The sequence below is a fragment of the Kogia breviceps genome, chromosome 6 (assembly GCF_026419965.1).
Source record: "Kogia breviceps isolate mKogBre1 chromosome 6, mKogBre1 haplotype 1, whole genome shotgun sequence".
Taxonomy (NCBI): Eukaryota; Metazoa; Chordata; class Mammalia; order Artiodactyla; family Physeteridae; genus Kogia; species Kogia breviceps.
Window position 1 is genome coordinate 125,541,356 of NC_081315.1, and position 27,193 is coordinate 125,568,548.

The window sequence follows — 27,193 nt, forward strand, 5'->3', positions numbered from 1 at the left end:
CCTTTCCTTTCGAAAATCAAAAATTGCTCATAATTGTGCACACCATGAAGCTTTGAACACTTTGTGCCATGTACAGTATTTTCATAATTTTCATGTGTAACTGCAAAACCACCCTGCTTATTATAGATTCCTAGGAATTAATATAGACTGCCAAAGATCACCAAAGTGAAGACCATAAGCCAGCATGAAACTGAGTATTGATGAGCTCCATGGAGAATCAGAGGTACTGATCTCTCTTGGTCCTCTCCAGTGAATTTTTCTCCGACAAAACTGAACTCCTCTGGGCTTGGTGAGGAATGCATTAGAATGCAAAAAGGTGGAGCAGATCCTGTGTCCCCCCTCACCCCTCCCAGAAGGCCAGGATTCCTGCTCAGGTCCTTGTCCATCTCCGCCCTCCTGACACATGGCCCATATCTGTCTACATGGTGTCTATAGCTCTCTCCTCAGATTCTGCCCGTAACTTCTCCTTAGTATCACCAATTATGTATGCTCTTCTCATATAGGTTTTACTGTGTTATGTTATAAAATCACTTTTTTTTTTTTTTTTTGCGGTATGCAGGCCTCTCACCGTTGTGGCCTCTCCCGTTGCGGAGCACAGGCTCCGGACGCGCAGGCTCAGCGGCCATGGTTCACGGGACCAGCTGCTCCGCGGCATGTGGGATCCTCCCGGACCGGGGCACGAACCCGTGTCCCCTGCATTGGCAGGCGGACTCTCAACCACTGCGCCACCAGGGAAGCCCTAAAATCACATTTTTATTTCAGTGTTTTAAAAGATTTAAGTACATAAATTTTCAAGTAATCATATTTTACCATCTGTACACATCTTTAAAACAAAAGAAGGTGTTTTAAAAAAAGGCAATTTGCCTACAGATGTGCCTTAAATGTCTTCATCATTTAACAGTGCTTTTTTTTTTTCCCCATTTCTCTCTCTTTTTTTTTTTTAACTTCAGGAAGATTATTCATGGAGAAAGTCCTAGATCCTATTTCCAAACTGAACACAAATTGTAATACAAAGCATCCTTTTATATAGACTCACCATTGCCATCTAGGGAATATTTATGTCTCAAATGTGAAAGGATGTTCAGCTAAAAATGGGCATTTCTATTCTGGTCAAAGTCTTAACTGAAATTAAGTCTGCTGCCCATCTCTCTGTCTTAGAAGAACACTCATGTTAAGTCAGGAAAAGAATGAGAAGCTGAAGGAACTCTAGGCATAATTCAGGCACAAAACTGAGCTAGAGAGAAACATATATATATATTATTGAAATAGATGGCATTTCCACACTCCCCAAATTAACTGGTTTGTTGATTAACTATCTTTTCAGATATATAGATATAGATATTGATATAGATATAATGTGTGTGGATAGATAGATAGACAGCTAGATAGATATGTGTATCTATCTAGCTATCTAGCTATACGTGGGGAAATATATAAGGAAGAATAATAGCTAACACTTACAAAGTACTTATTATGTGCCGGGCACTGTCTAAGCATCTTACACATATTAACTCATTGAATCCCCATGATAAGTCTATGAGGGGAGTATAACATTATCCACAGTTTTACAGATGAGAAAACTGAGGTGTAATAAAATACATTGCCCAAGATCACATAGAGAGTAAGTGATGACTTGAACCCAGACAGTCTTGCTCTAGACTTCATACTCTTTACCACCATGCCAAACTGCTTCTGTTCTCAGAGAAGGTACAACATAATGGGAAATTTAAATGTTCACATGTGAGAAGCTAAATGATAACTCAGTTCCACAATATGAAATGTCCCACAGTAGTGTGTCTTAGGTGGTGCATGGGCTCTGAGGCCATGAGAGCTGCAGCTTTAGAGGATGTGTTTCCCTTGCCTATTTTACTCTGGACTGAAGTAACCAGGAGAAGCTTTTTAGGAAGAGAAGAATTGACGAATTGGGCCTTTTTAACTGGAAGAATTGGATGAGAGAAGCAGAGAACAGAAGGCATTCTAGGCGAGAGGAAGGGCCTGAACCAATATTCAGAGATGGAAATGAACAAAGTATTACTGTAGGGGAGGAGCAGGAAGACCAGTCTACCCAAAGCAACAGGTTAAAGTAGAGAAAAATAGATGCGTTTCCAAAGGTTGCTTAAATCCAGATGTTACAAGGATGTGACTCTCAGCCAAAGAATTTGGACTTCATTTCACAGATAAAGCAGAGCTGTCTTAAGAGGTCAAGGCCAAGAGTGGGAAAGTAAAAAAAGTATTTGGGGAATACTAATTTGGCAACCATGTGCAAGAACAGAAGGGATAAGAAAAAGGAAACAGGGCCTTACTCGGAAGTTTGTGCATTTTTCAAGATGAGGGCCTGGAATTCAATAGATATATTTTAAATAAATAAAAAAGAAGGCATACATTCTAGAACTATTACTAAGGAAATAGGAGGAATTGTATGAACTGTTCCGGAAACCTAAGGGAAATCATCAAAGATTATTTCAAAGGTTTTTAACCTGGGAAACACAGAGTAAGATGGAATCCAAATGAAAAGTAGATACAAACTGGAAATGAGGAGGGAGATTAGGGGTTTGAAGACAGATTCAGAAGCCATCTCCATAGATGGGGACTGATTTTGAAGAGAGACTAGGGGACTGATAAGACCGGAGGTAATGTCCATGTAGGAGGAATAGGAAGTGGAAGAAACGTTCTTGAAGGAAACTGAGAAGATGCAGTTATTAAAGTAGAGGCTGTGGAGAATCAGGATGGTATAAGCTTTATGGAAGCCAAGGAAGGAAGTGGTTTCAAGAAATAAATTGTGGTCAACAGCTCTAAGAGTTGCAGAGAGGAGAAGGAGACATGAGAACACAGATGAAAGTTACTGGACCAGCACACTCACATTAGACAATGTAGATATAAGTAGTCACAACTTCATTCTTTTAACTTGTAATTACTGTAATTTTGTCAACATCAACATTACTCCCGGCGGCGCGCTTCCCGCCGCCGGGGTCAGGGGTCGGGGGTCGGGTCGCGGGGCGGAGGGAAGAGCGGGTGGGCGGGAGGCGCCGGCGCCAGACGCGGAGGCAGGAGCTGCGAGCGGCCGCCGAGAGGCCGCGGAGCTCGCGGAGCCCGCGACCACGGAGCCAGCCGAGCCGCCGCCGCCGCGCCCATGGCGGCCGCCAAGGACACCCACGAGGAGCACGACACGTCCACCGAGAATGCCGATGAGTCCAACCATGACCCCCAGTTTGAGCCCATAGTTTCTCTTCCTGAGCAAGAAATTAAAACGCTTTTAGAAGATGAAGAGGAGCTTTTTCAAATGCGGGCCAAGCTGTTCCGGTTCGCTTCGGAGAAAGACCTCCCGGGGTGGAAGGAGCTGGGCACCGGCAACGTCAAGCTGCTGAAGCACGAGGAGAAGGGGACCATCCGCCTCCTCATGCGCAGGGACGAGACCCTCCAGACCTGCGCCAACCACTGACTGCATCACGCCGGTGATGGAGCTGAAGCCGAACGCGGGCAGTGACCGCGCCTGGGTCTGCACTACCGACGCCGACTTCGCCGGCCAGCGCCCCAAGCAGGAGCTGCCGGCCATCCGCTTCCTTAACGCCGAGAACGCACAGAAATTCGAAGTTCGAAGAATGCAGGAAAGAGATTGAAGAGAGAGAAGAGAAAGGATCTGGCAAAAATGACAGTGCCGAGAAAGTAGCCGAGAAGCTAGAAGCTCTTCCGGTGAAGGAAGGGCAGGGAGCCCGAGGACGAGACCAAAGAGGCGACCGAAGAGGAGCAATGAGTCGTGTCCCGTTGTGTCCTTTCTCCCTGTCTTTTCCCTTTTTCTTTTTTAAAATTTTGCCCTGCCCTCTTCTTTTTGGTTTGTTTTTATTCTGTTTTGTGTTCACAATGGACTTTATATAAAGTACTGGCTTCCAATATTCAGGTTGTTTTTTTTCTAACTTTTTGCCCTAATGAAAACGATTTCAGAAAATCCGTTACCCAGTCGTGAGAATGTACTGTGCTAACTTTCTTTTCCATGGTGGGAACACTTATCTATAGTCATCAAAATAGCAAATAAACAACACATTTGTTGAACTTGAAAAAAAAATTATTCCTTATTGGGTAAATCAGTCCCTACTTAGACACCCAGTCAATCAATAATGCTCATTCAGCACTCACAAAGAAACAACAGGGAGGGAGCTTGGTGGGAGAGGTGGAAGCAAGTGTAACTCACAGTAAAGTAAAATGGTTTCTGAACCATAGAGCTTGGGTGATCTTATTCCTTTCCTTTAGGTACATGGAGAATAGATGCAGGAAGATAACATGGTGATAAAAAGCTTATGAACTCACTCACAATAGGTCCAAAGAGTGTCCTGGCAAAGGTCTTTGAAACTGGGATCTTTATTTGGAAAAACCATTCCCCACAAACACAGGAGGCTCCTCCCAAGGGAAGTTCCCTGTGATCTTCCATGTCGGGGACCTAGTGGATGCTGCTGACTTGAAAGGCTCTTGAGAATTAGTGAAGAGAATAGGTGGGCTGGGGTCCATCAATACACCCACCCATGCAATTGGGGGCCATGTTTCACATCTCTCTGGTCTTCATTCTGTGTGACCTAGTATGTAAGAGAATGTGCCTGGGAATCGGATCTGGATTCAAACCCCAGCTCCTCCGTTTATCAGAATTGTGGTTTGGAAAGCCATTTAATCCCTCTGGACTTTATTTTTGTCATCTGTGAAGATGGAAGTCATAACCCTATATCAAAGATTATTGTTAAATGCTCTGTTCGTGTGACACTAAATACATGGTAGCTGCTCTAATTACTATCTGAGGAGGTCTGATGGAAAGAATGGTGATTATCCTAGTTGATTACGAGGACTGAGTAGTGTCAGAAAAAATCTCAATCCTGATTCCTTTTACTACATGATAAAATGACTTGCAACTTTAAACTTTTTCAAAGCACTTTCGTATCTGCTAATACATGTTATCCTTACAACAAACCTGCGAATGTGTGTGTGTTTGTTATTGCTCCTATTTTGTAGATGGAGAAAGAGGGCCTCAGAAGGGGATAAGGGCTTATTTCAGTCACAAAAGGGGAAGGTCACAGAGTCTGCACTGGAACCCAGGGCTGCTTACTCCTGTCAGAGCCTGATGGGAAAAGCCAAGAATCTGCTGCCACTTTTCTTGCCAAAATATCCCTCCATTTATGTGGTGAACACAATGCAGAGATGAGTTAATTCTCTAGTCACGTCAAAGAGCTGCCTGTTGAACTTTCAACTTTTGGCAAGTCGTGCATCATTTCTTAGCTTCAGCAATTCCTTGACACTTTTTCTGCTTTAACTTTTATTTTTCAAGGCACTTTTCAATTTACTCTTAGCGTTCTCAAATAGTAGGCATTGTTTTCATCCTTCTTGCATCTCAAAAAAAAATGTGGTTTATGTTTCCATTAGTTGACATTACCTTCCAAATGCTTATTCAGATCAGAATATTGGTTTGGATATATGTGGTGCGTGTATGGTAGTGGGGGTGGTGGGAGGTGATCTCAAAGATGTTCAGACATGTCATATTACTTTAAATCTTCCGATTTTAAGGATAAAGTGCACTTGTCTTCAACTTCATACACCAAGTTCATTGACTGGTCCATTACTTAGTAGATTTTGTACTTGATTGGGAGGTGTAAGGCCCTAGACAAGCAGAACTCAGCCTTATATAGTTTTGTTTACCCCTTAGGACCCTGTGGCATGTAGGAGTGAGGGTGGGAGATGGAGGAGAGGGTCAAAAGTACAAGACTGCAAGTACTGAATCCATCTCCAGTGGAGGGGATGAGGATCCTCAATAGCTCTGCCCTACAACTTGTCCACAGTTGTGTGAGCCCAGGGAAACTATAGAGAATTCTTCAAGCCTCCTCTTGCAGTCTTCAATCATCTCAGGAAACAGACTGCTTCAGTCATCGTTTTCCTTCTAGAAGGAAGATGACTAGAAGAAAAGTTGAAACTTTCGCTCAAATTGCTCCCCCTAGAGATTTTGAGAGGTAAGACCTAGAGTACCCTGCCATCCAGTAAGAGAGACACACCCGGGGATGCGGGGGAAGGACTAGTGTTCCTGCATTCTGATGCCATACATTCATTTTACCCTGATTTACAATGTATTTCTCCAGGTTACCAGTTTTTACATTGTAAGACAGATGACATTTTGATCCTACATGATATATTTCTATTCAAAGGGTTTTAGGATATATTTGTTCATTAGTATGTAAAGCTGAGAAGTATTGACTGTAAAGTTACTGGTAACACTGAATCTATTATTTTTATGAAAAGACAATGAATATATTTTCCCCCGGAGTGAAGATATATTTTCCGTTACCATATCAGGGCATATCAGGGCATCAGAGGAAAGCAGTTTCCTTGAATCATTACTCTCCGTCCCTTTCACTTCACTGACCAATCACAGAGGTTTGAATCCTAAATTTAACTTTGGAAGTTTGCTACAAGTTTCAAAGAATTTGCTAAATAGGTTTCAAATGTTAGTCTTTGTGCCTTGGGGATAAAGAATTAAAAGAAGAGTGATGGTTAGTTTTATAGTAAAAACTTGGCACAAAATAAAAGGTTTTTTTTCCTCTCTTTCTCTTTTTTCCATGTGCTCACCTAAAGCAATAAACGTGTGCATGATTACCCCTGAGTTTTTCCAACAAACTCAAGGAAGTTTAATGGCCTGAACAATGTGCTTTTTAAGAAGATCACTGTAAACATTCATTTCAATTCAAGGAATATCTTTCAGAGTTATTCTGGGACAAATATGGTGCAAAGAAACATGAGAGATAGAAAAGAAACAGGAACCCCAGGCTCTCGCTCTAGTCGTCTGTGGCCCCTGCACTGTCTGGCTATTCTTTCCTAGCTCTTCATCCTCTACTAACTTCTATGTGTTGGAGTCTCCAAGGCGCTGTCATTGGAGTGCCAGCCTTGGAGCAAGCCTTTTGTCTTCTCTATCTGTACTCTCTCCCTTGGTGTAGTGGGTTGAGTGGTAGCCCCAAAGAGATATGTCACCATCCTAATTCCCAGAACTTGTGAGTGTTACCTGACTTTGGAAAAGGGATCTTTGCAGATGTAATTAAATTAAGGAATTTGAGATGAAGAGATCATCCTGGATTATTCAGGTGGGCCCTAAATCCAATGACAAATGTCCTCATAAGAGAAACACAGGGGAGATTTGGCAGACAGAAGAGGAGGCACTGTGACCAAAGAGGTAGAGCTTGGTGTGGCCACAAGGCCACAGTCAAGGATTGCTGACAGCCACCGGCAGCTAGAAAAAGTGAGGAATGGATTATCTCCTAGAGTCTCCAGAGGGAGTACAGCCCCTACAGACACCTTGATTTTGGACTTCTGGGCTCCAGACTGTGGAAGAATACATTTTTGTTGTATTAAACCACGAGTGTGTACTCAGTTTGTTATAGCATCCACAGGAAGTTAATACATTAGGGAATCCCATCTAGTTCTCATCTTCAAATTCCATCTATAAATTTAAATCTCCAATCCTGACTGTCCTCTAGGTGCCACACTCATGCATCTAACTGCCTGCTTCACATCTGCACTTGGATACCTCATAGACATCTCAAACTTAGTATGGCCAACAGAATTCTTGATTTCTATCTCCTGCACCCACCACTCTGTTTCCTAGTCTTCCCTATCAATAAATGGCGCTACCATCTCAGGCTTAGGGCTTAGGTCCAACTACTTCACGGCTCCAGCAAAGAACCTAAGCATCTTGCTTGATTCTTTTCTTCCTTTCAACCCCCTCTACCTAATTCCTAGATGAATCCTCTTGGCTACCATTTCAGTCCAATGTGTCTGACCTAAGCTTATGTTGTAGCTTTCTGATTTCTTCCCTGCCTCTACTCGTCTCTTTCCACAAAAGCCAGCGTAAACGTCCTACAGTGCAACTCATTTCTTATCACTCTCTGCCTAAGACGTTCTAATAGCTTCCCACTGCACTTAGGATAATATCCAAATTTCTTATCTTGGCCTACAGCAGTGGTTCTCAACTGGAGACTATTTCACCCTCACAATGCCAAAGACATTTGGCAATTTCTGGAGACATGTTTTGGTTGCTACTACTAGGGAGAGCCTACTGGAGTCTACTGGGTAGAGCCCAGGAATGCTGCTAAACACCTTGCACTACACAAAACAGGGTCCAACAAGAAAGAATTATCTGGTCTCAAATGTCAAGAGTGCCAAGGTTGAAAAACCATGCCCTACAGAGTCCACATGAGTTGATACCTGCCTTTTATTGCCTCATTTCCTTCTACTTTTCCTCAAATATGCTAAGCTTGTCCACATCTCAGAGCCTTTTAATATACTCTCCCTTTGGATTGCAGCATACTTTTCCTAGTATGTTGCATCCCATCTTTGCATTTCTGTATCTTCGTTATCCAGGTGTAAATTCTCATACTACCTCCTCAGAGAGGCACCACCCATCTAAAGCAGCCTCCGCCCCATCCTATCCCTGCTCTGTCGCATTCGCCTGTTTTTACCCTCTATATTGCTCTTATTGGTATTTTATTTTATATTTTTACGAGTTTATCATTGGCTTCTTCCCTCTAAAATTGCAAAGTCCTCTAGGGTCTTTCATGTTCACTGCTGTTTGCCTGCATCTACAGCAGCACCTGGCACAGAGTAAGTGCTTAATATTCATCAAATCACTGACATACAAATGTAAAGCAATAGAGGATAATTAAGTAACCCATAAAATGTTTGGTCCCAAAAGTGATGCAGTGAATCACCAGGAAGGCAGGCTTACTTCTAATCCCTTGTCAATTTCTAGTATATGGCTCTTTGGATGTTACCTTCATTTAAGTCTTAACTCCACTGACAGAATGAGAAGCTAGGGCCTTGTTTGTAGAAAAGATGTAATTTTACTTTTGAATCTATTGTTTTGAAGACAGAGCAGGCTTTCATGTAGTGGATGACTGGCAACCAGTTGTTAATGTGGTTGTAGATTTGGAGAATTCACGTAGAAGCAATGGCTGAATGCCTGAGAGCAGAGAAGCCCACTGAGGGATTGCTTTCAGAGAGAAAAGCCAAAAATTTGCCCTGAGAGAACCTACTGTTAGGAATAGAGAAGAAAGAAGAGTCAGCAAAGGAAATAGAGAAAGCCTGATTAGAAAAGTAATAGGAAAACAAAAGAAAAAGTTTCTGAAGCCCCAATCACGGAGTGATAGAAGACAGTCAATTTATAGAGGAAGCATTGATAATGCATTTTTGGAACTTTTATGCCTTTGGGTTGGGGGTACCTGTTCCTTCCATTAATCAGTGAACAGCTAAAAATTTTCTGGCAATGAAAAAATAAACTTAGCTATAAAGTACCTACAAACAGAGAAGGTAATGAAAATATTCAGTTCTTACTTAAAAAAAAAAACTTAACCCTGCTATGAATTTTCCATCATTGTAAAGGGTTTCAGGATAATCCTCAGGCCCCTAATTTTTCTATTATCTATTTTACTTATTATGGAAAAACTTTTATCATTTCTAGTAGAGCCTAAGTGTTGGAAATAGAAGTCATTTTTTTCCCTTTCATCCTGCGTTGAGTGGTTGAGAAATCAGCTAGGGAGATTGGCAAAATTAAGAACTGGCAGAAACTTCCATCTGCCCCAAACTGATCCAGTCATGTTTCCATGTTTGGAAATGGTTTCTTGGGCTTATCCACATTTTGTTGGCAGGTCGTATCTTTGGAGAATGACAGGCACATTTCTCCCTACTACCCTACTAGCCATGATCCTGGGCTTGAGGAATGCAAACTGTCTGTAATGTCCAAAAGCTGAGGGCAAATTAAACTGAGGGCCAAGTGAAATTACGGGTGCAGCCATTGGGTGAGAACTTACTCCATTGCAGATACACATTATTGAGCTTGCCTCGTGGTGGTGTATTTTGTCCCATCATATGAAAAGAGAAATGAAAGAGAGGACATATTTGAAAGTAGGGTAGAGAATGAGAGTTAAACATGTCAGAGGATGAATTAAATTATTACATTTGAGATGCTAAGAAGAAATAGAGAGGGTATGGGATTGCAGATCACAGAAAGCCAAATCTGACAGGACAAGCACAGTTAATCTAGGTGGGTCTGAGGATGGCAGTTCAGACAGAGAGACGCAATGACAATGGCTGTGAAGTTCTCCCCCATCCATTCAGGCTGCTGGAGTGAAAAGGGAAACAGAAAATGTGGTTTATTTCCATCATCTCTCCCTCAAGCTCCCACACCTCAGTACTCAAGCAATACCTTTTGGCCAGAATTGAGATACAAGCTCTCTAGGGAGGAAGAAAAGGCAGTCTCCCTCCCTCTGGCAGTTTCTGGGTGGAGTCAACAGCTAGGAGAGGCTTGAATTCATTTCTCTTCCCGAGAGGCTGGGCCTCTGGAGCACAGCTCCCTCCTTACCCAGCAGATCCTAAGGGAGGAACTTCTCTGCAGTCTCACACAGAGAAGGGAAGCCAGGGTATGACTGGAAGGTCTGGTCATGAAGCTGTGGGATTTGGGATTGGACCCCAGGGCTGCTAGGTCATATGAAACATTTATGCAAAACTTAAAAAAAAATGCCACTTCTTCTGGGATGATGCAATCAAAATCTGGGGTGCAAGACTTGGAAAATGAAAGCTCCCCTAAACTGTTCCTCTTGGGCAGGGTGCAGACTGAACAAATGGTGACCCAGTCTGCCCCAGGTTGTATAGATTCTATAAATTCAAAAGGTTGAATAAATTGATGAGATTCTTATAGGACCTGAATCCACCGATGTACTACTTGAAGAGTAGGTCCTTCCTCTAAATGATTAGCTAATAACATGGGAGTGTTTAAGGAACTGTACCTCACAATGGGTACATCTTTTCCCTCCTTCTTATCTAGTTACTTTAAAATAACAGTAACAATGGTTAGCTTTTACTGAGCACACTTGACAGGTTCCAGACACTGCACTAAGTCATTTACAGAGATTAAGTCAATGAATTCTTAGAATAACCCTGTAACCTACGTGGGTTTTATTATTCCCATTTAATGTTTCAGAAAGTAGAGGCTTAGGTGGTTGAACTAGTAAGTGGTTTTTAACCTGGAGCCCATTTTAACTCCCACTCTATGCTGCTACTTCCTTTTCTTTCCCTTCCTCCCTTCTTTTTCTCCTTTCTCTCTGTCTCTCTCTGTCTCTGTCTCTCTCATGGTTCCTTTAAGAGGAACCATGTTAATAAGGTATTCATTGAACTTCCTGATAACTCTACAATTGACCTTTTGGCTCTGACATTCCCAGACACTGGGCTTTCCAAACAAATAGCTTCCCTTCCTTGTTTGGGGTTTGCCTCAGAGTCAGAATTTTGAAAATCCTGGCTTCAGGTTTCCATACCTAACCCCTGCCAGGCAGTAATACATTTCAGCCCACAAGCAAGAAAACAAAGCTCCTCTTGGTCCTTGGCCTGAGGCTCCGGGGCTTTTCTAGCCAACCCAACCAAAAGCACAATGGGAAACCCCCCATCCATGGTCATTTCTAGATAACCATTTGCCATCTGGGGAAAATGAATATAGAATAGTACCTGGTAGTTTCTATACAAAGAGGTTCCATGTTTTTACCCCATGTTTCTGGCACAGCTCTGGATAATTCCCTTAGATATTAGCCATCTCCTCAAGAAATCATAAGATATACAGCATCTTAAGTAACATTTATAACACCAGAGCCTCTATGGTGGTATTATTCCCTTTGACTTTGATTTGAAAAACCTTATATTTTACAAAAAATGTAGCGTCTACTTAAAACATGGACCTATCCATGCACCTTTAACCTTTGTTAGAGAATGTGATGTAATGAAGATACACAGGTAATCCATAAAATGTCTAATTTTCATGAAAAATGTGTAACATCCAATATATTAACATCCAAATAAGATAACCTAATGTTCTTGGTTATTGGTTTCCAAAGACTGTAGAACATTTCCTTCTTTGGCCTTGGAGAAATTTGCTCTGGGATTTCAGCCTGGCCCTTGACTTGCTGAAAGACTACAGATTTAGAACAAAGCAAGCTGGCTAAGAACAAAGCAACTAGTGAAAATGAAAGTAAGAGGTCTAGAGCCGGTAGCTTAGCATGTGTTCTTTTTTTTAACATCTCTATTGGAGTATAATTGCTTTACAATGGTGTGTTAGTTTCTGCTTTATAACAAAGTAAATCAGCTATACATATACATATGTTCCCATATTTCCTCCCTCTTGCATCTCCCTCCCTCCCACCCTCCCTATCCCACCCCTCTAGGTGGTCACAAAGCACAGAGCTGATCTCCCTGTGCTATGAGGCTGCTTCCCACTAGCTATCTATTTTACATTTGGTATTGTATATATGTCCATGCCACTCTCTCACTTTGTCCCAGCTTACCCTTCCCCCTCCCCATATCCTCAAGTCCATTCTCTAGTAGGTCTGTGTCTTTATTCCTGTCTTGCCCCTAGGTTCTTCATGACCAATTTTTTTTTTTTTTTAGATTCCATATATATGTTAGCATGTGGTATTTGTTTTTCTATTTCTGACTTACTTCACTCTGTATGACAGACTCTAGGTCCATCCACCTCACTACAAATAACTCAATTTCATTTCTTTTTATAGCTGAGTAATATTTCCATTGTATATATGTGCCACATCTTCTTTATCCATTCGTCTGTCGATGGACACTTAGGTTGCTTCTATGTCCTGGCTAAAGAATGAAATTAGAACACTCCCTAACACTATAAACAAAAATTAACTCAAAATGCATTAAAGACCTAAATGTAAGGCCAGACACTATCAAACTCTTAGAGGAAAACATAGGCAGAACACTCTATGACATAAATCACAGCAAGATCCTTTTTGATCCACCTCCTAGAGAAATGGAAATAAAAACAAAAATAAACAAATGGGACCTAATGAAACTTAAAAGCTTTTGCACAGCAAAGGAAGCCATAAACAAGATGAAAAGACAACCCTCAGAATGGGAGAAAATATTTGCAAACGAAGCAACTGACAAAGGATTAATCTCCAAAATTTACAAGCAGCTCATGCAGCTCTATGTCAAAAAAACAAACAATCCAATCCAAAAATGGGCAGAAGACCTAAATAGACATTTCTCCAAAGAAGATATACAGATTGCCAACAAACACATGAAAGAATGCTCAACACCATTAATCATTAGAGAAATGCAAATCAAAACTACAATGAGATATCACCTCACACCGGTCAGAATGGCCATCATCAAAAAATCTAGAAACAATAAATGCTGGAGAGGGTGTGGAGAAAAGGGAACCCTCTTGCACTGCTGGTGGGAATGTAAATTGATACAGCCACTATGGAGAACAGTAAGGGGGTTCCTTAAAAAACTAAAAATAGAACTACCATATGACCCAGCAATCCCACTACTGGGCATATACCGTGAGAAAACCATAATTCCAAAAGAGTCATGTACCACAATGTTCATTGCAGCATGTGTTCTTTAAAGAAGGAAGAAATTGCCGCGGGGGTCAGAAGAAAGTCACTGGCGGCCCTTGAACTTACTCATGCTGGTCAGACCTCCTGTTCCAGATAGATCAACAAAGTCCAGAAATGAAATGTCTCAGTGTGACTGTTACAGCAATGTCCTGGCTTCACTGAGATGTCTTCTCTCCCAGAGGTCATTTTACCATTGGTCATTTAACCATTTCCCCTGATGCTGACATTCCTAAATCAGTAGGGAAAATGAAAGACAGATTTTCCAGATTGAAGCCCAGGCTTCAGAAGGTCACAACTAAGAAAGCATTGATAGCCAATTCTGGTCTCATTTAGTAACATCTCTAATCATGATCCAGTGCTAGAGCATGCCAAGAAGGAAAGGGGACCAGATTTATGTGAGTTTGCTGAGGTTGAAAGAGCAACGTCCTCTACTTAGTCCTAGGGTTGAGGTTAGGGAGTGACAGGGTTCTACTTTGGAAGATCATGAAATGTATATATTGATTTGCCATAGGGAGATAAAAATTTAAAGCTTCAAATATGTGATATTACTGGGTTTATTTTCTCCCCACCTCTTCAAAGAAACTTTTGCAGAGACAAGATCGAGTGATTTTGAACACTACTGCATTTCCAAGTTAGGATTCCTAGACCTTTGTGGCAAAATAAAAAACTGTACGGGCTTCCCTGGTGGCACAGTGGTTAAGAATCTGCCTGCCAATGCAGGGAACAGGGGTTCAATCCCTGGTCCGGGAAGATCCCACCTGCTGTGGAGCAGCTAAGCCCGTGTGCCACAACTACTGAAGACCGTGCCTAGAGCCCATGCTCCGGAACGAGAGAAGCCACCATAATGAGAAGCACGTGCACCGCAACAAAGAGCAGCCCTGGCTTGCCACAACTAGAGAAAGCCCACGCGCAGCAACGAAGACCCAACGCATGGTACTTCCCTGGAGGTCCAGTGGTTAAGACTCTGCGCTTCCAATGCAGGGGGTGTGGGTTCGATCCCTGGTAGGGAACTAAGATCCCACATGCTGCACAGCGGAGCCAAAAAAAAAAGACCCAACGCAGCCAAAAATAAATAAATTAATTTAAAAAAAAAAAAAAACAAAACTGTAGAATGAGAGGAATGAGGAGACTGCTGTTCTGATTATAGCTTAGCTTCTATCCAGTTGAGAGAATCCAGTAAACTTTCCAGGTCAGTTAAAAAGAGGGGCTTGGCTAATTAGTTGACCTCAAGGGCCCTTGCACCTCTTAAATTCATTGCGAATATAAACACAGCACTCTGTCTCTGATAGGTTACCACATTCAGTATCTCCTACACTACACAGGTAAAGTTTAGATCAAGGTCCCAATGTAGTATTGTGTTCATTTTTCTGTTATATTAAGTTGAACTCTAAGTCCCTGAATTGCTATATAGATATCTCATTGTACTTTGTAAACGTTCTGTATGGCTCCAAAAATGCATCTGAGACCAAAAAAAAATGTATTGTCTTTCAAACCACTTATATGTGTAGTGTTTAAAATGGAAAATGCAGTTGTATGGAAATACATTTCTCTCCAGATTGTTAATAAAAGGTTTATGTGATCAATTAACAGTGCATTTACTGCCCTCTGCTGCCTTAAGCAGAACACTGGATTTGGAAAGCCTAGTCTTAAATCTGACTGGGGAAGGCCAGCTTTTCTTTTATGGTCATTATTATTAATGCTTGCAGGCATATTCCAAGTGTAACACTATCTGACTTAGAAAATCCCTACAATGAAGTAGCCCATGGCCTGAAACCAAATAAGCACCACGTTCTTGTGAGTCAGATTTTTCTAAAGTCTTCTGGGGTTTTATTAAGTTCTGGGTGTTCTTTCTACAAGATCACTAATATGTGGAAGTAGCTGTTTATTTAGAAGTTGATTACAGGGTGTTGTTGTTTTTTTTTTAATCAGTTATCTTTTAAAACATGAAAAATTAGTAGAAATGGCAACAAAACTGATCTTAGATGAAAACCTTCCTTCTTAAAAAGTAGAGTGAAGTTTAATAGAATTGCTTTGTGGGAATGTTCTATTGTTTCCATTTAATATTGGGTGCTTACCATAAGAAAAAGATTGAGTGCTTTTATAGTTTCAATTATATCTTTGTCTACTTTTAATTAACAATATTAGGTGCCATTTCTGTTCATTCTTTAGGACTTCTATTTAATAATGATAGCAAAGGATAATAACTGACATTCGTGAGGCTTCCTGGAGAGGTACCTGTAAATTGTATTCATTACTCACATAGCAGAAGCTTCTACCTGGAATCTATTTTACTCCTGAGTTATAAATTATCAACTGCTTTCATTCACTTAACAACTATATGTCAAATGCCTACCATGTGCCAGGCACAGACTCTTGGATGAGTAAACTGAATTTCTAACCTAACGTGCTCAACAATTTAGTGAGAGCAAAATGTAGATAAACAGATGTATTACTGAGAAATTTCCACAGATTGTGCTGTGGAAATAGCACAGATTGTGCTATTTGTGTCAATCTAGAGTTCTAGTAGTTTGATGATTTCATTTGATTATTTATTGATTATTTCAGGATCCAGGGCACTAGTGACTAATTCTGTCCTGTAGTATTCCTTAATACTCACTAAGAAAAACAGGAATAGGTTTTGCATCGTTTTTTTTTCTCCACTGTATATTTTTTTAATAACTTGATACCTCCCTTGGACAAGATGCATGCATGCATCTACCCTAACTCACCAATCACAAATGTGTTTGTAAATAATAAAAAGATAAATATACTTCCAAATGCAGATAACCTTATTTTACTGTTATTAAGTTGAGAGGAGTTGTAATAGAAAACCGACCATGCTATATCCAATTACTGCCAAAACAGAGAGCTTCAGATCCAACATTCCAGAACCAAGGTGAGTGACTTTGGTAAATGATTCTGACATTTAACTGGCTAGGAGTCAATAAACCTATTTAGCAAGTTAGTTTATTTGGTTACCAAGAGTATGTTTCAAAAACACAAGGAATACTCGAGGGGCTTTGCTTGAATCCTCAAATGCCGTATAAGGAATACTCGGGAAGTTATTGCTCAATGTTAAATGCTTTGATAAAGCTTTCCATGTTGTTACGGTTAAGGTAGGCATTTAGTTATATTTGCTTCAAAGGGTTTCCAGGATTAAGGTGATGAGATCATACTGTAAGATATGGGGCCTTTGTTGCCTTTCCATATATATGAGCTCTGAATGAAAACCCTAAACTTCTTAAGAATCTTAGCCAAGCCCAGCCTGTATCCACTGGCCACCTCCATCTTCCAATGTGGAAGCCGAGTGGCCTTCTATATGGGCAACTTCTTTCAGTCTCCTCCGTCCTACAGCCAACATGGTTCTTCAGCTAGCTGCATCACAGGAACATGGCAGGAAGTGTCCATTGGCACTTACCAAAAATGTGGTTGATGCAAACCAGCCTAGACTAAGGAATATTTTAAGAACAAGTTCCATAAAATTTAATTGTTTTTTTATACAAATAAACATTGTGAAATTTTAGGGGGCAATAATGAATCATCCCCTTCTCTCCCTTTTGATTTCGGAACCAATTAAGAAACAGACCAGAGTTAGACAGATGGAGCCAAAAAAAGAAAAAGAAAAACCAGCTTTATTATTCATAAAGTTGGCCTGGAGGACATGGTTTGATCTATGACCACATCGGGCTTTCTACAGGTTCCCTTCATCTTGGAAGCATCTGCAAGTGCAAAGAAAACTGTTCTACCTAGAAGAGTTATAGGTGCTCTATACCTCCTTGCCAATAAATGAATGAATGAAGCAGTCAATCAAAAGTCACTTCTGCTTTCCTCAGAGGAACATCAACATAAATTCCACAGTACATGGAATCTTTCCATTTGTTTTGACCCTCGATGACCGTTTGCCCCTTCGGACTTGCCGGCTATTAGCACGACACTCTCAGAGGTGGCAGAAAGCTGGAGTGGCTTTCAGACTGAGCACTTCTGGTGTCAGTAAGAGGTCCCTTCAGCACCTTTTCCTCTTCCTCCTCTCCCTTCATCTTAAAATACAACATGTTATTTTCTGGTGGGAAGGTAGATATATTTGATTTCTGAGATTGGTTCGGTGCCTTAGACCAGCTGTTTTGGCTCAAGTATGATTAATTTAAACACCAGCTCCTGTTTAGTAACTTACTCTAATCAATCAACAGGTATTTATTATGTGCCTTGTAAGCAGAAAACAAAGAAAACTGCAAAACAAACCTATGACTCTTAAGAACATGGAGCCAGATCCAGCGGATGGTTTTGTTATGCCAGTGTTTTCAAGACAGCAGAGGACCGAGACGCCTATCTCAAGAGTTCTAGCCTTAGAGTAGCCCTCACACAGTCCACCTTCCTTTTAGGTTTTAACTGTAAATTATCAGCTTTACTCACAATAAAGATGGACAGGACAATGTGACTTGGACCTGAGACCAAAATAGCACTTCCTTTTAGGGAACGAACATTTATTAAGTTAGGCTAAAACAGCACTTCCTGTAGGGAATTAAGATTTATTAAATTAAAGTTAATTGGCCTCTGGTGATGGGCCTCCTGACTCGCCCGTTCACAAGAAAGCTGGCAAGAACAGGAGCCTAGCTGACGCTACCTGGGGAAAGTTTGCTTACTTCCTGGATCTTGAAGCACAGGTGAACCCACTGCCCATGAACACAGCCCGTCCAAACCAGCAAGAGAAAGGACTGGCTGTCACTAACTTTTCAATCCAATGACCATGGTCCTTGAAAAAATCATGGCTCGGTGGCTTTCAGGCTCTTCACCAATCACATTAGCTCCTCTTCCCAGGAGAAAAGTGACAGGAGACATCCAGAACTGTCATATTGTCCCATCTGTGAGGGGAATGGAATTCCCCTCTTTTGAAAAAGAATGAAAAGGGGAATAAAATTCTCTCCAACACCAAAGTTTTCTACGGGGTAGACTTCACAGGGCAGTCCCAGAGACTGTCACAGTGCTCTGCAGATTGTCCTGAACACAACTGCAGGCTTACCTGTAGAACTCTATTTAATCTCTGCAGAAATTCTGACCTAAGAACTATCTTAACTTCTGATGGAGACTCTCATCAGAACATAAAGGAAGACAGAATAATATCTACCATACATAAAGAAAGAGATCTGAGCCTACAAGCAGAATCTGATCTCCTCATTTTTCCCATTTGGGAAAGTAAAACATTTTTAATATAGTTTTTCTTCCCTCCCCTCCTCCCAAAATGCAGGAGCTAACTTGTCTGAAGTAACCCATAAGGAAGCCTAGCAAATCTCTCTCTTGTGTTTGATTCCAATTTCTTTCCATCACTGTAGCATTCTTCTCCTAGGATTGTTGTCAGGTTTAAAGAGGTATCGTAGCTGAAAATGTTTCGCCCGTTGCCTAACATTTTAAGTCGCATATCTCTGGGTTTGGATCCTGGCCTCTCTCATATACTAGCTCTGTGACCTTGGAGAAGCCATTACAATGTCTCCGAGGCTGAGTTTATTTTTCATCACAGGGCAAGTGCTTATTAATTTTAGTGCCTTTCTGGGCTTCCCCGGTGGCGCAGTGGTTGAGAATCCGCCTGCGGATGCAGGAGACACGGGTTCGTGCCCTGGTCCGGGAAGATCCCACATGCCGCGGAGCAACTAAGCCCGTGAGCCATGGCCGCGGAGCCTGTGCGTCCGGAGCCTGTGCTCCGCAACGGGAGAGGCCCGCATACCGCAAAAAAAAAAAAAAAAAATTTAGTGCCTTTCCTTCGAACGTGAGAAATGAATTAGATATTGTAGAATTAGAAATATATATTTTGTAGGCTGGCTATCCCTGCCAGCCTCCTGCTTGGTCTTCCCATCCACACCACTTTTCTGCAGGCAGCAAATGCAGTGGAAAGTATTTGAACTTTTGAATGAAATCGTCATGGGTTTGAATTTCTGTTCTGCCGTTCATTAGCTGTGCGACTATGGGTAAATCATCCAAAAGGTCTCATTTTTTTCCTGTGCTAAAAAATGTTATCACAATGAGAAGAGAGACTTATATTCAGACTCATATCTGAAAGAAGAGAATGATAGTACATCAACTATCAGACTTTTTTTCTGCGTTTGGCCTCTCCCGTTGCGGAGCACAGGCTCCGGACGCACAGGCTCAGCGGCCATGGCTCACGGGCTTAGTTGCTCCGCGGAATGTGGGATCTTCCCGGACCAGGGCACGAACCCGTGTCTCCTGCATCGGCAGGCGGATTCTCAACCACTGCGCCACCAGGGAAGCCCTTTTCTGCGTTTTAGAAAGTAGTTTATATATTAGAAAAGTTTCATGTCTTTAACGATTCGTTCACTTGTCAGGCATACCTGTGCACGGTTCGTGCAAACGCACACACGACGTTCACGCAGAGGTCAGTTTCCTTCCAGGGTGGTGCTGATTTCTTTGGGAAAGCCACAGCTTGGTGCCAACGATAACTGGCAATTTCTGTTACTGTGATGAGCGAGGATGGGTTAATCCCTATGACTGTCAGGTTTGGCCACAACCACCACAACATTTCCCTTTATCAAATGTAAGTAGGTGTCCTGCCAAGTACTTTCCACTTACTTTTTAAGCTTCATGTTTTTCATTGGAAACTTTATGCATGCGTGCTGAGTTATTTGCTGAACTCAGAATATTACTGGGCAAATGTCAGTCTGTATCCAAAAAATTCCCTCCTCACAAAAGAACCCTCTGTAAATATCCACATTTTTCCTTCCTTCCTTTCTTTTATTTTTTTTAAACAAAATTTTTAATTTTAATTAGGATCAGAACTCAAAGAAGCCTAGTTTGGTCCTGAAGTTACATAAAAGTTATACTGATTACATCCATCACTAGTCTCTGAACATACAAGCTAAAAGAACCACACCAAAATAAGCAATCTGCCATCACTCAGACAAAATATAAACTCTGTATTGACCTATTTTCAGAGTCCTCTTTCTTCACAGAAAGGGAAATCAGGTATGAAGGCTCCCATGTTATAGCTGAGGACATTGACTTAGCTATAAAATCAACAACTTGCTTATCTTGGTCACCTGATCTACATTGTGGAAAGGAAATTTGAGAATGAGAGTTAAACACAGCTGAGAGTTAAACTCAGCTAATTGTTACATTTGATCTAGAAAAGAGGCATTTTGCAGTACCTTCAGTGGGAGAATACATTTTAGCACCCAAAGGGAATCGTAGCAGCAGCCTGTATGCTGCTTCCCTCAGTGGGATGAGATGGGAGATGCTCACAAAGGCGCTATATCATCAGGTTTCTCATGCACTAGAGATGCCATATTTAGGCACAGAGGTGGATCTTTTAGAGCCACATTGTATAACAGATTCTCTCAGTCCATCCATAACTCCCTTGCCCATCTTTGGCCACTGGCCCAGCAAACGCCCAGCCCCAGAACATTGTGCAAAACAGCGGACCTCTTGCCAGATTAGGCTTGAATTCCCTTACAGTTCCCTCATCCATATTTATGACTTCTACTCCCACATCTATCCCAAACTGATATGTTTAGCGCTGATCCTCTCATTTGCCTTCTAGTCTCACTTCAACAATTCACCTGATTTCAACACATTCCTCTGCTTGAATACTTGCTAACAACGTACTCAAATATAATCAGTGTTATTACTGAAACATCTTGGAAAGAGAGCTGGGGTTTTAGGCTCCTTTCCCCAATATACTGATTCCCCTTCCTAGATTTATTTGCTTCTACCAATGATGCCACCATAATTACGAATTTGCAGTCATTATTGATTTCTGCCTCTCTATAAATCCAGTCTTTCACCGAGTCTATAGTTTTTGCTTCACATTGTGTCTCTTATCTCCTTCCTATGGGTTAGAATAGATAAACTCCAATCCAGGCTCTCATCCCTTCCTGTTTGCACAACTTTAATGGTTTCTCAGTTTCTCTATCTTCACTCTTTTCTTCTCCAGTCCATCCTGCACCAGTAATAATTTCTCATCACTACTGGGTTATATCCAAGTGTCTCATCCTGGATTTAAAATTGTTTTTAATGTGGTTCCACCTCACTAATCCACCTTTACTTTCAACGACCTGTCACACATACCCTCCCACCCTTGTTAGGTCAAGCTCTGCACCTCTCAAGAACACACTATGCTTTTTCCCACCGCTGTTCTGCCATACTTACATTGAGTCACACTTAGCCCAGCTACGGGGCTAAAGGAGCTGGACAAAGACCTGCACAAGGAATGATAAATAATTTGGGAGGTAGATTCCCAAATCTATCTCGTATTAGTACTAGAAGGAAGACAAGTGTAACAAGTAAAATAGAGTTTGGGAAATATATGGGAACATAAAATTGGGGGTAGTCTAGGCAAGCAGTTCCTTTCAGAAAGAGCCAAACTTCAAGAGCGGAAATGGACTAGGATATGGATGACAGAGACAAAGGATCCAAGACAACCATTCTGAGAAACCTAGGTATACAGACAGCACCTGGTGGTAGTAGAGAGTCCAAGCATTCAGGTGAAATGGGATTTCCTTCCTGGGAAGAGGAGGTATGACAGGGGCAAGAAAAGTCTCCCATTGTAGAAGAGTTGGTTTTCATGCGATTTATCGAGGGCAGGCAGGGTAAGTCACAAAGAGTAAGACAAGCAGGAATATAGTCAGGATGGTTCTCTAGAACAAGGCAGAAACTTGTCAAAACGGGGTCACACAAAGCTGACCAGCGGGCTTCCCTGGTGGCGCAGTGGTTGAGAATCTGCCTGCCAATGCAGGGGACACGGGTTCGAGCCCTGGTCTGGGAGGATCCCACATGCCGCGGAGCAACTGAGCCCGTGAGCCACAGCTGCTGAGCCTGGGTGTCTGGAGCGTGTGCTCTGCAACAAGAGAGGCCGTGATAGTGAGAGGGTCTGCGCACCGCGGTGAAGAGTGGCCCCCCACTCGCGGCAACTAGAGAAAGCCCTCGCACAGAAATGAAGACCCAACACAGCCATAAATAAATAAATAAAAATTTTTAAAAAAACAAAACAAAAAAACGCTGATCAGCATCAGTAACCTAGTCTTGTGCCCCCCAAAACCCAGGGCTAAGAATATGTGTCCAGAGCCTGAGAGGGAATCTACCATAGTAAAAAACTTTGGATTTGAATTTCATTCTCCTGCCATCGTGCTCAAGTTCCTTAACTTTTGTGAGCCTTGATTTCTTTATATATAAAAGTGGGGAAAATGATAAATATTTTACAGATTTGGTATGATGATTAAATAAAGTGCCTTCTACGGCGTCTATTGTTTAATAATAGGCTCGCTGCCCTCTGTCAGAGCTTCTGAAATCACCCCTGCCCAAGAAAAGGACTGACTCTACTGGTTGAGGTGGTGCTAATCCTGTGGGTGGGGTGTAGCCATTCCACAGATGGCAGAGAAGATTCCAGAGGCAAGAAATCAGGCAAGGCCGGATGCTGGGATGCCTCCCTTCCCCTCTCCTCTTCCCCCCTCCTCCCATCTCTACCAATCCTGAACATGACGCATTATCAACACAGCCCCACATCTTCTGAGAAGCCAATACTGTTCTAGGGATTTCTCTGTTCTTTTAGCCCCTTTTGAACAGGAATCTTACTATATAGTACTTAACCATGTATAGTACTACAGTCCCAGTTTTGACTTCTTTCAAGTAATCCCTAAGGTTCATAGCATTGCCATTTGCAATCTTGCAAAGGCGTAACTTCCATTCAAGAGTTCTGCAAAGCTGGTTTGAGGTAGTGGGTCACTAGCCAAGTGAGTGAATCCAGAAAAACAGTCCTCACTGTAGTCCAACATACTTTAGATGATATCAAGTTGTTGCTACATGAATATTTTATGAGGGAGTTATATGCTATTATAGAATTTGAGGATTGGGAATTTTCTAAATTCTCTGGATGAATTCCTTGATAACATCAATGGCCCACAATATGATTTATTGTTTTTTAGTTTCCTCTTGTTCTTTAGCCAGATTTGCTCAACTAAATTTCAAGCCTCTCTTATGAATGAGCCGAATTTGTTCTTTCTCTTGGTTCTCCCAAAATTTAGCCCAAAGTTGCCTTCATAATGAGCATTCAACCTGCAGTTGTTGAATTGATTCAATAACTACATCTTGTTACCGTTTTTTGTAATTCTAGTTAGTCATTTTCTTCAATTGTCTAGTTACATCTGACATAAACTATGACATTTTCCCTAGCACGAGAAAAGAGGAAGTAAAATACAAAAGAATTGGGTCTAATACTCATTTTTTTTTTTTTTAAAACAAGAAAAGCGCTACAAACCATTTGCAGGGAAATTTTGGCTACACATCATCCTGGTCACCAGTTGGCTTATGAATAATCAGGGTAATTTACATTACCTTCTTCTGTTTACAGACTGTATATGTCTTCCAATGGATTTTCCACTTGTTCTAATGACTTGCTGAAATGGAAAGATACTCAACCTCCTTCACAAAGTAGTGATTATCAGTACCCAACCACATCTCCCTGCTTCCAGATTATTTTTTTCGCTTTCATCTTAAAAGAATGTTCTTTTACTATGGAAAATGACACCAGGACTTTCTGGCTAATTATGGGTACAAATATAACACACAAATTACTCCTGACATCACACACACACACACACACACACACACACACACACACACACACACATTTAGCCCATCCATTGAAAAGTGGCTATAACGTTTTTATGTGTAGGACTCTAACCTTTTCTATTTTGTCCAACTTATTGTTTTACCCTGTGCAGTGGCCTTGGACTGAATTCCAGTTTTTCACTAATACTCCCCGCCCCACACACATTCACACACCACTTCCAGTGCCATCACTCTAGCTCAAACCTTCATCATTTTACACCTGTACTACCTTGATAGTCTTCCAGAGGCAATTTTGGATTGGTCACTTTTCCTTTTAAATCATTCTGTACATTGCTTCTGTGCTTGCAGCCGTATATCCCTGCTCCTCCCCTCAGCGCAAATACAAAGGCCTCGACAATATAAATCCAACCTCCTGCCCGGACTTGTCTTCTATTCCTCCTCATCCCTCCCCCCTCCCGTCCCCTGCAATACGCACCCTCTGTGTGCCTAGCTGTCCCTTGAATGTTGGCTGTGCTGTCTCACTGGCATAGCTTTTTTCCTGTCATTCCCACCTGCCACATTCTCTCTTCCCACCTCTACCTAAATTTTATGTACACTTCAAGGCCTGGACCAAAAGTTTACTCCATAAACCCTTTCCTGAACACATTACCTAAAGTCCCACCCTTAACCCTATATCATAAGCACATATATTACTACACTATATGTCTAGTAGTCACTATTTACTGCCTTATTTTGTAGTTGTTTACACTCAGTAAATATTTGTTTGCCAGATGAATATTCTCTATCCATGTTATATTTTCAGCACAACAATGAGGTCCACCAATAGAGAAATCTATTGGGGGGCATACAAATCGGAGCTCAGAAATTCATGGAACTATGAACTGCATTGTTTGAGCAATTTCATAAAGTATAATCTCTCAACAAATATGATTACAGATGGCAATATGGAAACACCATGTGGAAAAGAAATTTTTTCTGCATTCACTCAGCATACTTGAACCAGAACAGTGGCTATTTCATAATTCTGAGTCCCTTGGTCCGATACTTAATCTGTATCCCATATTATCACTCATCCACACTTGTACGATCTCAACCTAAACACTACAGAGGGAAAAAAAACTCCTGGTGGTTGAGAAATAAAGTTGTGCATATTTTATATTATATCCTGTGTTTAAATGAACTTAAAGGGAAAGCTTCCTGGGTGAAAACAAATAATATTAATTTTATTAATGATGGCTCCTACTGGTAATGATACATATGTACAGTGTATTAAAATCTTTTTCTCTGTTTTCTGGAAAATTTTCAACTCTTTTAAGTGTATTTTTCCTTTTGGGGCCCATTCAGGACTTATACCTTCCTGAGAAAAAAGTTGTTCTATCTTATATATAATATATATATTAATCTATCTTCTTCCTTAAAAAGTTGTTATTCTGCCTATGCTCCCTCACATTTTTTCCAGACCATTCCTTAACCGTAATCTTCCATTTTCTGGCTGGTGTTCCTGATAGAGTATAGCCGCACTTATGCACATACCCACACCCCTGAAACTGTCTGGTGTTTGCTTAGTGAGTTCTCCCTAGTTCCTTCCCTGGCCTATGACCCCCAGGAGCTGTGGGACTGCAGTGACTCACACTCCTTCCTTCCTCACCCCTCTTCCAGCACACGCACAAGCCACCATCCCACAATCAGCTGGGACTCATTTTACAGGAAAGTGTTTGGACTTAGAGCCATATGTGATTTCATTTAAGATTAAAAAGAAGAAAAAGAGCTCCACCAAGTAAGTGTCACCATCGCCATTCAGAGTACCTGTCCCAATCACAGTATAATATAGCTGGAAAGGAAAGGTGTATAGCCCATCTGATCCAGTGGTTTTCAAATTTAGATGTATAAAATGGATCAAAGTGGGCTTGCTATGCTTAAAAAGGGAAGGAAGAAAGGACTCTGTGTCCTGGCAGTAGCCTGTGAAGCACAGCCTCCCCACAGAGCAGTCTATGAACCACTAATCTGAGCTAAATGTCACAGTTTGCAGATGAGGAAACTGAGCCCAGAAATTTCGGTCGAGTGACTCTCTCATGGTCATATAACCAGTGTATGGCAGAGCTGATTCTAGATCCCAAGTTACTAAGCACAGTGTTCTTTCCCGGGCTTTCCCACAGCACCAGAAAACTGCTAAATCAAGGGCTCATTTCTACTCATTGGACTGGGCCAATTCATCTCTGTGCCCAGCCCAAAAGCAGTGTACGAGAACTAGTGTTTTCCCAGCCGAAAATCTTTCATGATTGAAGGATTTTCACCATTAACCGAAATCACCCAAAATATCAGAAACAATGTGGCAAAACACAAGGGACAGCACTGCCTGCATTTTTAGTTGGCCCACCTGTTCCAGGGTGCGCTCTCTAGCTAAGTAGCCAACAGCTCCATAACTGACCTGCCTCATAAGCCCAGCCCAGAAGAGCCCAGCGCACCCTGAGTCTGCTCATCCGCCTAAGGGTGGCCTCCTCTTTTCCCCATCAACAAGCTGGGAAGCTAAGCGTAGGTATTAGCGGGCCTTGGTGGTGGCCAGTTAGAGCAGAGTCCCCACAGAGCTACCATTATCGGCCCTCCACACTGGTACCCTCCTCCACAAGCCAGTTTTGTGATTCATGTAATCACCCCAATTGCTGGCCTCCTTTTTGAGTCTTGGCCACATGGGGAAGAGTTGAATATTTTCCCTGAATGCATTCTTTCCAAAGGACTGTATGTCCTTAGTTGTGGAACATGATGTCATGAGTTCTGATGAGGGGGTTGCCCTAGAGAAGCTGAAGATTGGCCCCAAAGGCCTGAGGGAGCCAGTTCAACTCATATCCCGCAGCTGCATCCCTGTGGCCACACACGTGCAGCCAGTTACTCTATAATTAACAAAAACAAGCTTGTGACTATTGCTATTGTACTTTTTACTCTATACCTTTTGAGGGAATATTGGGAAATAAAATCTTCCTTTTGCCTCATGGTCCTCAGACTTGGCACACAATAATTTTTGTTGTTGTTGTTTTTCTCCTGGTCAGGAGTTAATGCTTCAGTCAGACAGGTCTGATTGGAAACCTGGTTTCCATCCAGAAAAAAATAGTTGGTTATTCCCAGCCTAGACCATTTGAGGGCAGCAGAGCCTTAAGAGTGTGTGTTTTGACCAGCTAATATGCAGCCTTAAGGAGGGAATAGGCAGT

The 27,193-nt window shown here is 41.7% G+C and overlaps 1 protein-coding gene and 1 pseudogene across 3 annotated transcripts in view; both read left to right on the forward strand.

Annotated features, from left to right (window-relative positions):
- SYNPO2 (synaptopodin 2) overlaps nt 1-27,193 on the forward strand; it is a 171,381-nt gene that overhangs the window by 60,305 nt on the left and 83,883 nt on the right. The window lies entirely within an intron of this gene.
- LOC131758537 (ran-specific GTPase-activating protein pseudogene) lies at nt 3,071-3,843 on the forward strand (annotated as a pseudogene).